Genomic DNA, 10737 nt, shown 5'->3' on the forward strand with positions numbered 1-10737 from the left:
AGACATCCCTTCCCACGAGCAGGAGAGCAGAGCCCCAGACCTGCCCCCCCAGGACGCACGCAGGCCGCAGGGACTCAACGTGCCGCGGGGCTTCACGGGTGGCCAAGGGACAAATGCCCTGACACGCCCCGACTCCAGGGGGTCACGCTGGCCAGGCCGCCAGCAGCCAGAAAGGCGCCGGGGCCGGGGACACAGCCCTCCCCTGCTTACAGGGCGGGCGTGGGGTCCGCAGAGCCCCATTTCCCCCTCGGCGCGGAGACAGCGCCGCTCACTCTCCTGACAGGGCCGCCCTTCTCTCCGGGCAGCCAAACCGTGGGGCAAGGTGGCAAAAGACCCTCGGGTGACCCGAGCCCTGCCTACAGGGAGGTCACCCAGCGCAGCGCAGCGCAGCGCAGCGCCGGCCAGGACACCAGAAGTGCCGGCAACGGTCTCGTGCGACCGCAGCCCCGGTAACAGGGAGGTCCCCTTTGTCCAGAGCTCCCTTCTCTCGCCCCACTCCTCTCTTCAGCCCACCGCTCCTCACGATGCCTCGTCTTTCTTCTCCAAGAGGAACTGCTTGGAAGGGGGGCGCAGTCAGGCGCCAGCTCCCCCACCCGGAGGATGGAGCAGAGGCCCCAGCCCCGCTTCCAGGGCGCTGGCCCAGCTCAAAGCACTGCCAGGCCTGCCCGGGCCGGACCTGGGCCCGGCTCGCAGGCACTGTTGCCTCCCAGCCTCCTGCCTTCCCCCGTGCCTCTCTTCCTCCCAAGCTGCTCCTGGGGCTGACAGCAGACAGAAAGAGGGCTAGGGCAGGGCACGCCCAGCCCTGCACGTCTCAGCCCCACGCCTCTGAAAGGCCGGGGCCAGGGACACCGGCCTGCTCACAGGGGAGGGTCCCTCGTCCCTCCCAGCACCTGCCCTTAAGCACAGGGGATGCTCACGGCCTTCCCTACAGGGGGTTCTCCCTTGGCTCGGCACGCTCAACGAGCCCCCCCCGTGCACTTCAAGGCTCCCATCTACGCCCGAGTTACGGGCTGGCCGTCCTGACGGCAGCTCACCACCACGGTGGGCTTTACGAGCCCCGCTTCCCGCCTCGGCTGCGCAGACGGTGCTGCTCAACCCCCTCAGACGGTTGCCACCTGCCCGGGCAGCCTAACCATGGGGCAACGTGGCAAAAGGCCGGCAAAAACCCAAAGACCCGAGCCCCGCTTACAGGGAGATCACCCAGCACCAAGCCGGCCAGGGCACCAAGCCGGCCAGGGCACCAAAGGTCCTGGTGACACCCTTGCGCGACCAGAGCCCAGTGACAGGGTGGTCCTGTTGCCCAGAGCGCCCTTCTTTTGCCTCCACTTGTTGCCCAGACTTCCTCCGCTCCTCCCCCCGCTCTCTCTTGCCTTTGAAGGTCTTTCCGCACGCGATGTTTGGCTCTTCCTTCTTCTCCACCAGCTCCTGTAATGGCAGAAGGACGCCGTCAGGTCTGAGAGGGACACCGGCCCCCGGACAGAGCTCGCCACAGCACCGCCCGAATCCCAGACGCCCTCCCACCCGCAACCCCGTATACCCTAACACCACCACCCCCGCCCCCCCCCCACCCCCCCCCAAAAAAACCTCACAGATCGGCTTTTCTCACCCGATCGACGCTCCGGGGCTGCCACGCGTGCAGTGCCGGCCGGCGCTGGAGCTGGGCTCGGAGTTGGGAACTCTGGACAAAGGGGAGCTGGGCACACAAAAGCGGCGCGGCCAAGGAAGCTGCGCCCCTGCTTACACGGGGCTCGAGCCGCTGCCGGCACTGCGGAGTGCCCGGGCCTGCAGGTCACTGGCCAGCCCCGGACTTACAGGGCAGCCTCTGCTGGCTGCCTACAACAGCCCGCCCAGCCCCGATTACAGGGCGGCCGAGCGGCTCCTGGGGACAGAGGGCTCCACGGCTCGTGGCGCTCGCCCCGAGTACAGCGCGGGCACGCTGGCAGGTCGCCAGCCAGGACAGGCGGCCACCCAGGCAGAGACCCGGGCCCTGAACACAGGCGGGTCGCACGCTGGCCGCGCTACAGCCACGGGGCTTCGCTCTCTCCTTCGAAAGGAGGGGCAAGGAGGGGCAAGCCGGGACTCGCCCTCCGCTCGCGGGCTCAGAGGGGACCGACCCCCTGTTGCTGCACAGAGCCCTTCTTTCCCTCCCGGGAAGTTTAAGCTAAGTACGCTGCAGTGTTTTCAATGGGGGCCTAAACGAGAAGCTCATTCGCTCGCTCGCTCACACCCACAGACACACACACAGGCAGGCACACACACACAGACACACACACACACAGACAGGGACAAACAAAACTTCCCGGAAGAGAGAGCGAGCTCTGTGCAGCCATTGTCTGGGGAGACATCCCTTCCCACGAGCAGGAGAGCAGAGCCCCAGACCTGCCCCCCCAGGACGCACGCAGGCCGCAGGGACTCAACGTGCCGCGGGGCTTCACGGGTGGCCAAGGGACAAATGCCCTGACACGCCCCGACTCCAGGGGGTCACGCTGGCCAGGCCGCCAGCAGCCAGAAAGGCGCCGGGGCCGGGGACACAGCCCTCCCCTGCTTACAGGGCGGGCGTGGGGTCCGCAGAGCCCCATTTCCCCCTCGGCGCGGAGACAGCGCCGCTCACTCTCCTGACAGGGCCGCCCTTCTCTCCGGGCAGCCAAACCGTGGGGCAAGGTGGCAAAAGACCCTCGGGTGACCCGAGCCCTGCCTACAGGGAGGTCACCCAGCGCAGCGCAGCGCAGCGCAGCGCCGGCCAGGACACCAGAAGTGCCGGCAACGGTCTCGTGCGACCGCAGCCCCGGTAACAGGGAGGTCCCCTTTGTCCAGAGCTCCCTTCTCTCGCCCCACTCCTCTCTTCAGCCCACCGCTCCTCACGATGCCTCGTCTTTCTTCTCCAAGAGGAACTGCTTGGAAGGGGGGCGCAGTCAGGCGCCAGCTCCCCCACCCGGAGGATGGAGCAGAGGCCCCAGCCCCGCTTCCAGGGCGCTGGCCCAGCTCAAAGCACTGCCAGGCCTGCCCGGGCCGGACCTGGGCCCGGCTCGCAGGCACTGTTGCCTCCCAGCCTCCTGCCTTCCCCCGTGCCTCTCTTCCTCCCAAGCTGCTCCTGGGGCTGACAGCAGACAGAAAGAGGGCTAGGGCAGGGCACGCCCAGCCCTGCACGTCTCAGCCCCACGCCTCTGAAAGGCCGGGGCCAGGGACACCGGCCTGCTCACAGGGGAGGGTCCCTCGTCCCTCCCAGCACCTGCCCTTAAGCACAGGGGATGCTCACGGCCTTCCCTACAGGGGGTTCTCCCTTGGCTCGGCACGCTCAACGAGCCCCCCCCGTGCACTTCAAGGCTCCCATCTACGCCCGAGTTACGGGCTGGCCGTCCTGACGGCAGCTCACCACCACGGTGGGCTTTACGAGCCCCGCTTCCCGCCTCGGCTGCGCAGACGGTGCTGCTCAACCCCCTCAGACGGTTGCCACCTGCCCGGGCAGCCTAACCATGGGGCAACGTGGCAAAAGGCCGGCAAAAACCCAAAGACCCGAGCCCCGCTTACAGGGAGATCACCCAGCACCAAGCCGGCCAGGGCACCAAGCCGGCCAGGGCACCAAAGGTCCTGGTGACACCCTTGCGCGACCAGAGCCCAGTGACAGGGTGGTCCTGTTGCCCAGAGCGCCCTTCTTTTGCCTCCACTTGTTGCCCAGACTTCCTCCGCTCCTCCCCCCGCTCTCTCTTGCCTTTGAAGGTCTTTCCGCACGCGATGTTTGGCTCTTCCTTCTTCTCCACCAGCTCCTGTAATGGCAGAAGGACGCCGTCAGGTCTGAGAGGGACACCGGCCCCCGGACAGAGCTCGCCACAGCACCGCCCGAATCCCAGACGCCCTCCCACCCGCAACCCCGTATACCCTAACACCACCACCCCCGCCCCCCCCCCACCCCCCCCCAAAAAAACCTCACAGATCGGCTTTTCTCACCCGATCGACGCTCCGGGGCTGCCACGCGTGCAGTGCCGGCCGGCGCTGGAGCTGGGCTCGGAGTTGGGAACTCTGGACAAAGGGGAGCTGGGCACACAAAAGCGGCGCGGCCAAGGAAGCTGCGCCCCTGCTTACAGGGGGCTCGAGCCGCTGCCGGCACTGCGGAGTGCCCGGCCTGCAGGTCACTGGCCAGCCCCGGACTTACAGGGCAGCCTCTGCTGGCTGCCTACAACAGCCCGCCCAGCCCCGATTACAGGGCGGCCGAGCGGCTCCTGGGGACAGAGGGCTCCACGGCTCGTGGCGCTCGCCCCGAGTACAGCGCGGGCACGCTGGCAGGTCGCCAGCCAGGACAGGCGGCCACCCAGGCAGAGACCGGGGCCCTGAACACAGGCGGGTCGCACGCTGGCCGCGCTACAGCCACGGGGCTTCGCTCTCTCCTTCGAAAGGAGGGGCAAGGAGGGGCAAGCCGGGACTCGCCCTCCGCTCGCGGGCTCAGAGGGGACCGACCCCCTGTTGCTGCACAGAGCCCTTCTTTCCCTCCCGGGAAGTTTAAGCTAAGTACGCTGCAGTGTTTTCAATGGGGGCCTAAACGAGAAGCTCATTCGCTCGCTCGCTCACACCCACAGACACACACACAGGCAGGCACACACACACAGACACACACACACACAGACAGGGACAAACAAAACTTCCCGGAAGAGAGAGCGAGCTCTGTGCAGCCATTGTCTGGGGAGACATCCCTTCCCACGAGCAGGAGAGCAGAGCCCCAGACCTGCCCCCCCAGGACGCACGCAGGCCGCAGGGACTCAACGTGCCGCGGGGCTTCACGGGTGGCCAAGGGACAAATGCCCTGACACGCCCCGACTCCAGGGGGTCACGCTGGCCAGGCCGCCAGCAGCCAGAAAGGCGCCGGGGCCGGGGACACAGCCCTCCCCTGCTTACAGGGCGGGCGTGGGGTCCGCAGAGCCCCATTTCCCCCTCGGCGCGGAGACAGCGCCGCTCACTCTCCTGACAGGGCCGCCCTTCTCTCCGGGCAGCCAAACCGTGGGGCAAGGTGGCAAAAGACCCTCGGGTGACCCGAGCCCTGCCTACAGGGAGGTCACCCAGCGCAGCGCAGCGCAGCGCAGCGCCGGCCAGGACACCAGAAGTGCCGGCAACGGTCTCGTGCGACCGCAGCCCCGGTAACAGGGAGGTCCCCTTTGTCCAGAGCTCCCTTCTCTCGCCCCACTCCTCTCTTCAGCCCACCGCTCCTCACGATGCCTCGTCTTTCTTCTCCAAGAGGAACTGCTTGGAAGGGGGGCGCAGTCAGGCGCCAGCTCCCCCACCCGGAGGATGGAGCAGAGGCCCCAGCCCCGCTTCCAGGGCGCTGGCCCAGCTCAAAGCACTGCCAGGCCTGCCCGGGCCGGACCTGGGCCCGGCTCGCAGGCACTGTTGCCTCCCAGCCTCCTGCCTTCCCCCGTGCCTCTCTTCCTCCCAAGCTGCTCCTGGGGCTGACAGCAGACAGAAAGAGGGCTAGGGCAGGGCACGCCCAGCCCTGCACGTCTCAGCCCCACGCCTCTGAAAGGCCGGGGCCAGGGACACCGGCCTGCTCACAGGGGAGGGTCCCTCGTCCCTCCCAGCACCTGCCCTTAAGCACAGGGGATGCTCACGGCCTTCCCTACAGGGGGTTCTCCCTTGGCTCGGCACGCTCAACGAGCCCCCCCCGTGCACTTCAAGGCTCCCATCTACGCCCGAGTTACGGGCTGGCCGTCCTGACGGCAGCTCACCACCACGGTGGGCTTTACGAGCCCCGCTTCCCGCCTCGGCTGCGCAGACGGTGCTGCTCAACCCCCTCAGACGGTTGCCACCTGCCCGGGCAGCCTAACCATGGGGCAACGTGGCAAAAGGCCGGCAAAAACCCAAAGACCCGAGCCCCGCTTACAGGGAGATCACCCAGCACCAAGCCGGCCAGGGCACCAAGCCGGCCAGGGCACCAAAGGTCCTGGTGACACCCTTGCGCGACCAGAGCCCAGTGACAGGGTGGTCCTGTTGCCCAGAGCGCCCTTCTTTTGCCTCCACTTGTTGCCCAGACTTCCTCCGCTCCTCCCCCGCTCTCTCTTGCCTTTGAAGGTCTTTCCGCACGCGATGTTTGGCTCTTCCTTCTTCTCCACCAGCTCCTGTAATGGCAGAAGGACGCCGTCAGGTCTGAGAGGGACACCGGCCCCCGGACAGAGCTCGCCACAGCACCGCCCGAATCCCAGACGCCCTCCCACCCGCAACCCCGTATACCCTAACACCACCACCCCCGCCCCCCCCCCACCCCCCCCCAAAAAAACCTCACAGATCGGCTTTTCTCACCCGATCGACGCTCCGGGGCTGCCACGCGTGCAGTGCCGGCCGGCGCTGGAGCTGGGCTCGGAGTTGGGAACTCTGGACAAAGGGGAGCTGGGCACACAAAAGCGGCGCGGCCAAGGAAGCTGCGCCCCTGCTTACAGGGGGCTCGAGCCGCTGCCGGCACTGCGGAGTGCCCGGGCCTGCAGGTCACTGGCCAGCCCCGGACTTACAGGGCAGCCTCTGCTGGCTGCCTACAACAGCCCGCCCAGCCCCGATTACAGGGCGGCCGAGCGGCTCCTGGGGACAGAGGGCTCCACGGCTCGTGGCGCTCGCCCCGAGTACAGCGCGGGCACGCTGGCAGGTCGCCAGCCAGGACAGGCGGCCACCCAGGCAGAGACCGGGGCCCTGAACACAGGCGGGTCGCACGCTGGCCGCGCTACAGCCACGGGGCTTCGCTCTCTCCTTCGAAAGGAGGGGCAAGGAGGGGCAAGCCGGGACTCGCCCTCCGCTCGCGGGCTCAGAGGGGACCGACCCCCTGTTGCTGCACAGAGCCCTTCTTTCCCTCCCGGGAAGTTTAAGCTAAGTACGCTGCAGTGTTTTCAATGGGGGCCTAAACGAGAAGCTCATTCGCTCGCTCGCTCACACCCACAGACACACACACAGGCAGGCACACACACACAGACACACACACACACAGACAGGGACAAACAAAACTTCCCGGAAGAGAGAGCGAGCTCTGTGCAGCCATTGTCTGGGGAGACATCCCTTCCCACGAGCAGGAGAGCAGAGCCCCAGACCTGCCCCCCCAGGACGCACGCAGGCCGCAGGGACTCAACGTGCCGCGGGGCTTCACGGGTGGCCAAGGGACAAATGCCCTGACACGCCCCGACTCCAGGGGGTCACGCTGGCCAGGCCGCCAGCAGCCAGAAAGGCGCCGGGGCCGGGGACACAGCCCTCCCCTGCTTACAGGGCGGGCGTGGGGTCCGCAGAGCCCCATTTCCCCCTCGGCGCGGAGACAGCGCCGCTCACTCTCCTGACAGGGCCGCCCTTCTCTCCGGGCAGCCAAACCGTGGGGCAAGGTGGCAAAAGACCCTCGGGTGACCCGAGCCCTGCCTACAGGGAGGTCACCCAGCGCAGCGCAGCGCAGCGCAGCGCCGGCCAGGACACCAGAAGTGCCGGCAACGGTCTCGTGCGACCGCAGCCCCGGTAACAGGGAGGTCCCCTTTGTCCAGAGCTCCCTTCTCTCGCCCCACTCCTCTCTTCAGCCCACCGCTCCTCACGATGCCTCGTCTTTCTTCTCCAAGAGGAACTGCTTGGAAGGGGGGCGCAGTCAGGCGCCAGCTCCCCCACCCGGAGGATGGAGCAGAGGCCCCAGCCCCGCTTCCAGGGCGCTGGCCCAGCTCAAAGCACTGCCAGGCCTGCCCGGGCCGGACCTGGGCCCGGCTCGCAGGCACTGTTGCCTCCCAGCCTCCTGCCTTCCCCCGTGCCTCTCTTCCTCCCAAGCTGCTCCTGGGGCTGACAGCAGACAGAAAGAGGGCTAGGGCAGGGCACGCCCAGCCCTGCACGTCTCAGCCCCACGCCTCTGAAAGGCCGGGGCCAGGGACACCGGCCTGCTCACAGGGGAGGGTCCCTCGTCCCTCCCAGCACCTGCCCTTAAGCACAGGGGATGCTCACGGCCTTCCCTACAGGGGGTTCTCCCTTGGCTCGGCACGCTCAACGAGCCCCCCCCGTGCACTTCAAGGCTCCCATCTACGCCCGAGTTACGGGCTGGCCGTCCTGACGGCAGCTCACCACCACGGTGGGCTTTACGAGCCCCGCTTCCCGCCTCGGCTGCGCAGACGGTGCTGCTCAACCCCCTCAGACGGTTGCCACCTGCCCGGGCAGCCTAACCATGGGGCAACGTGGCAAAAGGCCGGCAAAAACCCAAAGACCCGAGCCCCGCTTACAGGGAGATCACCCAGCACCAAGCCGGCCAGGGCACCAAGCCGGCCAGGGCACCAAAGGTCCTGGTGACACCCTTGCGCGACCAGAGCCCAGTGACAGGGTGGTCCTGTTGCCCAGAGCGCCCTTCTTTTGCCTCCACTTGTTGCCCAGACTTCCTCCGCTCCTCCCCCCGCTCTCTCTTGCCTTTGAAGGTCTTTCCGCACGCGATGTTTGGCTCTTCCTTCTTCTCCACCAGCTCCTGTAATGGCAGAAGGACGCCGTCAGGTCTGAGAGGGACACCGGCCCCCGGACAGAGCTCGCCACAGCACCGCCCGAATCCCAGACGCCCTCCCACCCGCAACCCCGTATACCCTAACACCACCACCCCCGCCCCCCCCCCACCCCCCCCCAAAAAAACCTCACAGATCGGCTTTTCTCACCCGATCGACGCTCCGGGGCTGCCACGCGTGCAGTGCCGGCCGGCGCTGGAGCTGGGCTCGGAGTTGGGAACTCTGGACAAAGGGGAGCTGGGCACACAAAAGCGGCGCGGCCAAGGAAGCTGCGCCCCTGCTTACAGGGGGCTCGAGCCGCTGCCGGCACTGCGGAGTGCCCGGGCCTGCAGGTCACTGGCCAGCCCCGGACTTACAGGGCAGCCTCTGCTGGCTGCCTACAACAGCCCGCCCAGCCCCGATTACAGGGCGGCCGAGCGGCTCCTGGGGACAGAGGGCTCCACGGCTCGTGGCGCTCGCCCCGAGTACAGCGCGGGCACGCTGGCAGGTCGCCAGCCAGGACAGGCGGCCACCCAGGCAGAGACCCGGGCCCTGAACACAGGCGGGTCGCACGCTGGCCGCGCTACAGCCACGGGGCTTCGCTCTCTCCTTCGAAAGGAGGGGCAAGGAGGGGCAAGCCGGGACTCGCCCTCCGCTCGCGGGCTCAGAGGGGACCGACCCCCTGTTGCTGCACAGAGCCCTTCTTTCCCTCCCGGGAAGTTTAAGCTAAGTACGCTGCAGTGTTTTCAATGGGGGCCTAAACGAGAAGCTCATTCGCTCGCTCGCTCACACCCACAGACACACACACAGGCAGGCACACACACACAGACACACACACACACAGACAGGGACAAACAAAACTTCCCGGAAGAGAGAGCGAGCTCTGTGCAGCCATTGTCTGGGGAGACATCCCTTCCCACGAGCAGGAGAGCAGAGCCCCAGACCTGCCCCCCCAGGACGCACGCAGGCCGCAGGGACTCAACGTGCCGCGGGGCTTCACGGGTGGCCAAGGGACAAATGCCCTGACACGCCCCGACTCCAGGGGGTCACGCTGGCCAGGCCGCCAGCAGCCAGAAAGGCGCCGGGGCCGGGGACACAGCCCTCCCCTGCTTACAGGGCGGGCGTGGGGTCCGCAGAGCCCCATTTCCCCCTCGGCGCGGAGACAGCGCCGCTCACTCTCCTGACAGGGCCGCCCTTCTCTCCGGGCAGCCAAACCGTGGGGCAAGGTGGCAAAAGACCCTCGGGTGACCCGAGCCCTGCCTACAGGGAGGTCACCCAGCGCAGCGCAGCGCAGCGCAGCGCCGGCCAGGACACCAGAAGTGCCGGCAACGGTCTCGTGCGACCGCAGCCCCGGTAACAGGGAGGTCCCCTTTGTCCAGAGCTCCCTTCTCTCGCCCCACTCCTCTCTTCAGCCCACCGCTCCTCACGATGCCTCGTCTTTCTTCTCCAAGAGGAACTGCTTGGAAGGGGGGCGCAGTCAGGCGCCAGCTCCCCCACCCGGAGGATGGAGCAGAGGCCCCAGCCCCGCTTCCAGGGCGCTGGCCCAGCTCAAAGCACTGCCAGGCCTGCCCGGGCCGGACCTGGGCCCGGCTCGCAGGCACTGTTGCCTCCCAGCCTCCTGCCTTCCCCCGTGCCTCTCTTCCTCCCAAGCTGCTCCTGGGGCTGACAGCAGACAGAAAGAGGGCTAGGGCAGGGCACGCCCAGCCCTGCACGTCTCAGCCCCACGCCTCTGAAAGGCCGGGGCCAGGGACACCGGCCTGCTCACAGGGGAGGGTCCCTCGTCCCTCCCAGCACCTGCCCTTAAGCACAGGGGATGCTCACGGCCTTCCCTACAGGGGGTTCTCCCTTGGCTCGGCACGCTCAACGAGCCCCCCCCGTGCACTTCAAGGCTCCCATCTACGCCCGAGTTACGGGCTGGCCGTCCTGACGGCAGCTCACCACCACGGTGGGCTTTACGAGCCCCGCTTCCCCGCCTCGGCTGCGCAGACGGTGCTGCTCAACCCCCCTCAGACGGTTGCCACCTGCCCGGGCAGCCTAACCATGGGGCAACGTGGCAAAAGGCCGGCAAAAACCCAAAGACCCGAGCCCCGCTTACAGGGAGATCACCCAGCACCAAGCCGGCCAGGGCACCAAGCCGGCCAGGGCACCAAAGGTCCTGGTGACACCCTTGCGCGACCAGAGCCCAGTGACAGGGTGGTCCTGTTGCCCAGAGCGCCCTTCTTTTGCCTCCACTTGTTGCCCAGACTTCCTCCGCTCCTCCCCCCGCTCTCTCTTGCCTTTGAAGGTA

The 10737-nt window shown here is 67.6% G+C and overlaps 1 long non-coding RNA gene across 1 annotated transcript; it reads right to left on the reverse strand.

The window, feature by feature from the left end:
• Positions 1 to 4138: 4138 nt before the first annotated feature.
• Positions 4139 to 10414, reverse strand: LOC141930951 (uncharacterized). The gene is made up of 5 exons (XR_012625454.1): positions 8622 to 10414; positions 8386 to 8440; positions 6283 to 7567; positions 6047 to 6101; positions 4139 to 5229 (listed from the first exon to the last, which is right to left on the reverse strand). It is a non-coding gene; the product is annotated as an uncharacterized LOC141930951 (long non-coding RNA).
• Positions 10415 to 10737: the final 323 nt, after the last annotated feature.

This window comes from Strix aluco, chromosome 16, assembly GCF_031877795.1.
Source record: "Strix aluco isolate bStrAlu1 chromosome 16, bStrAlu1.hap1, whole genome shotgun sequence".
NCBI classification, from domain to species: Eukaryota; Metazoa; Chordata; class Aves; order Strigiformes; family Strigidae; genus Strix; species Strix aluco.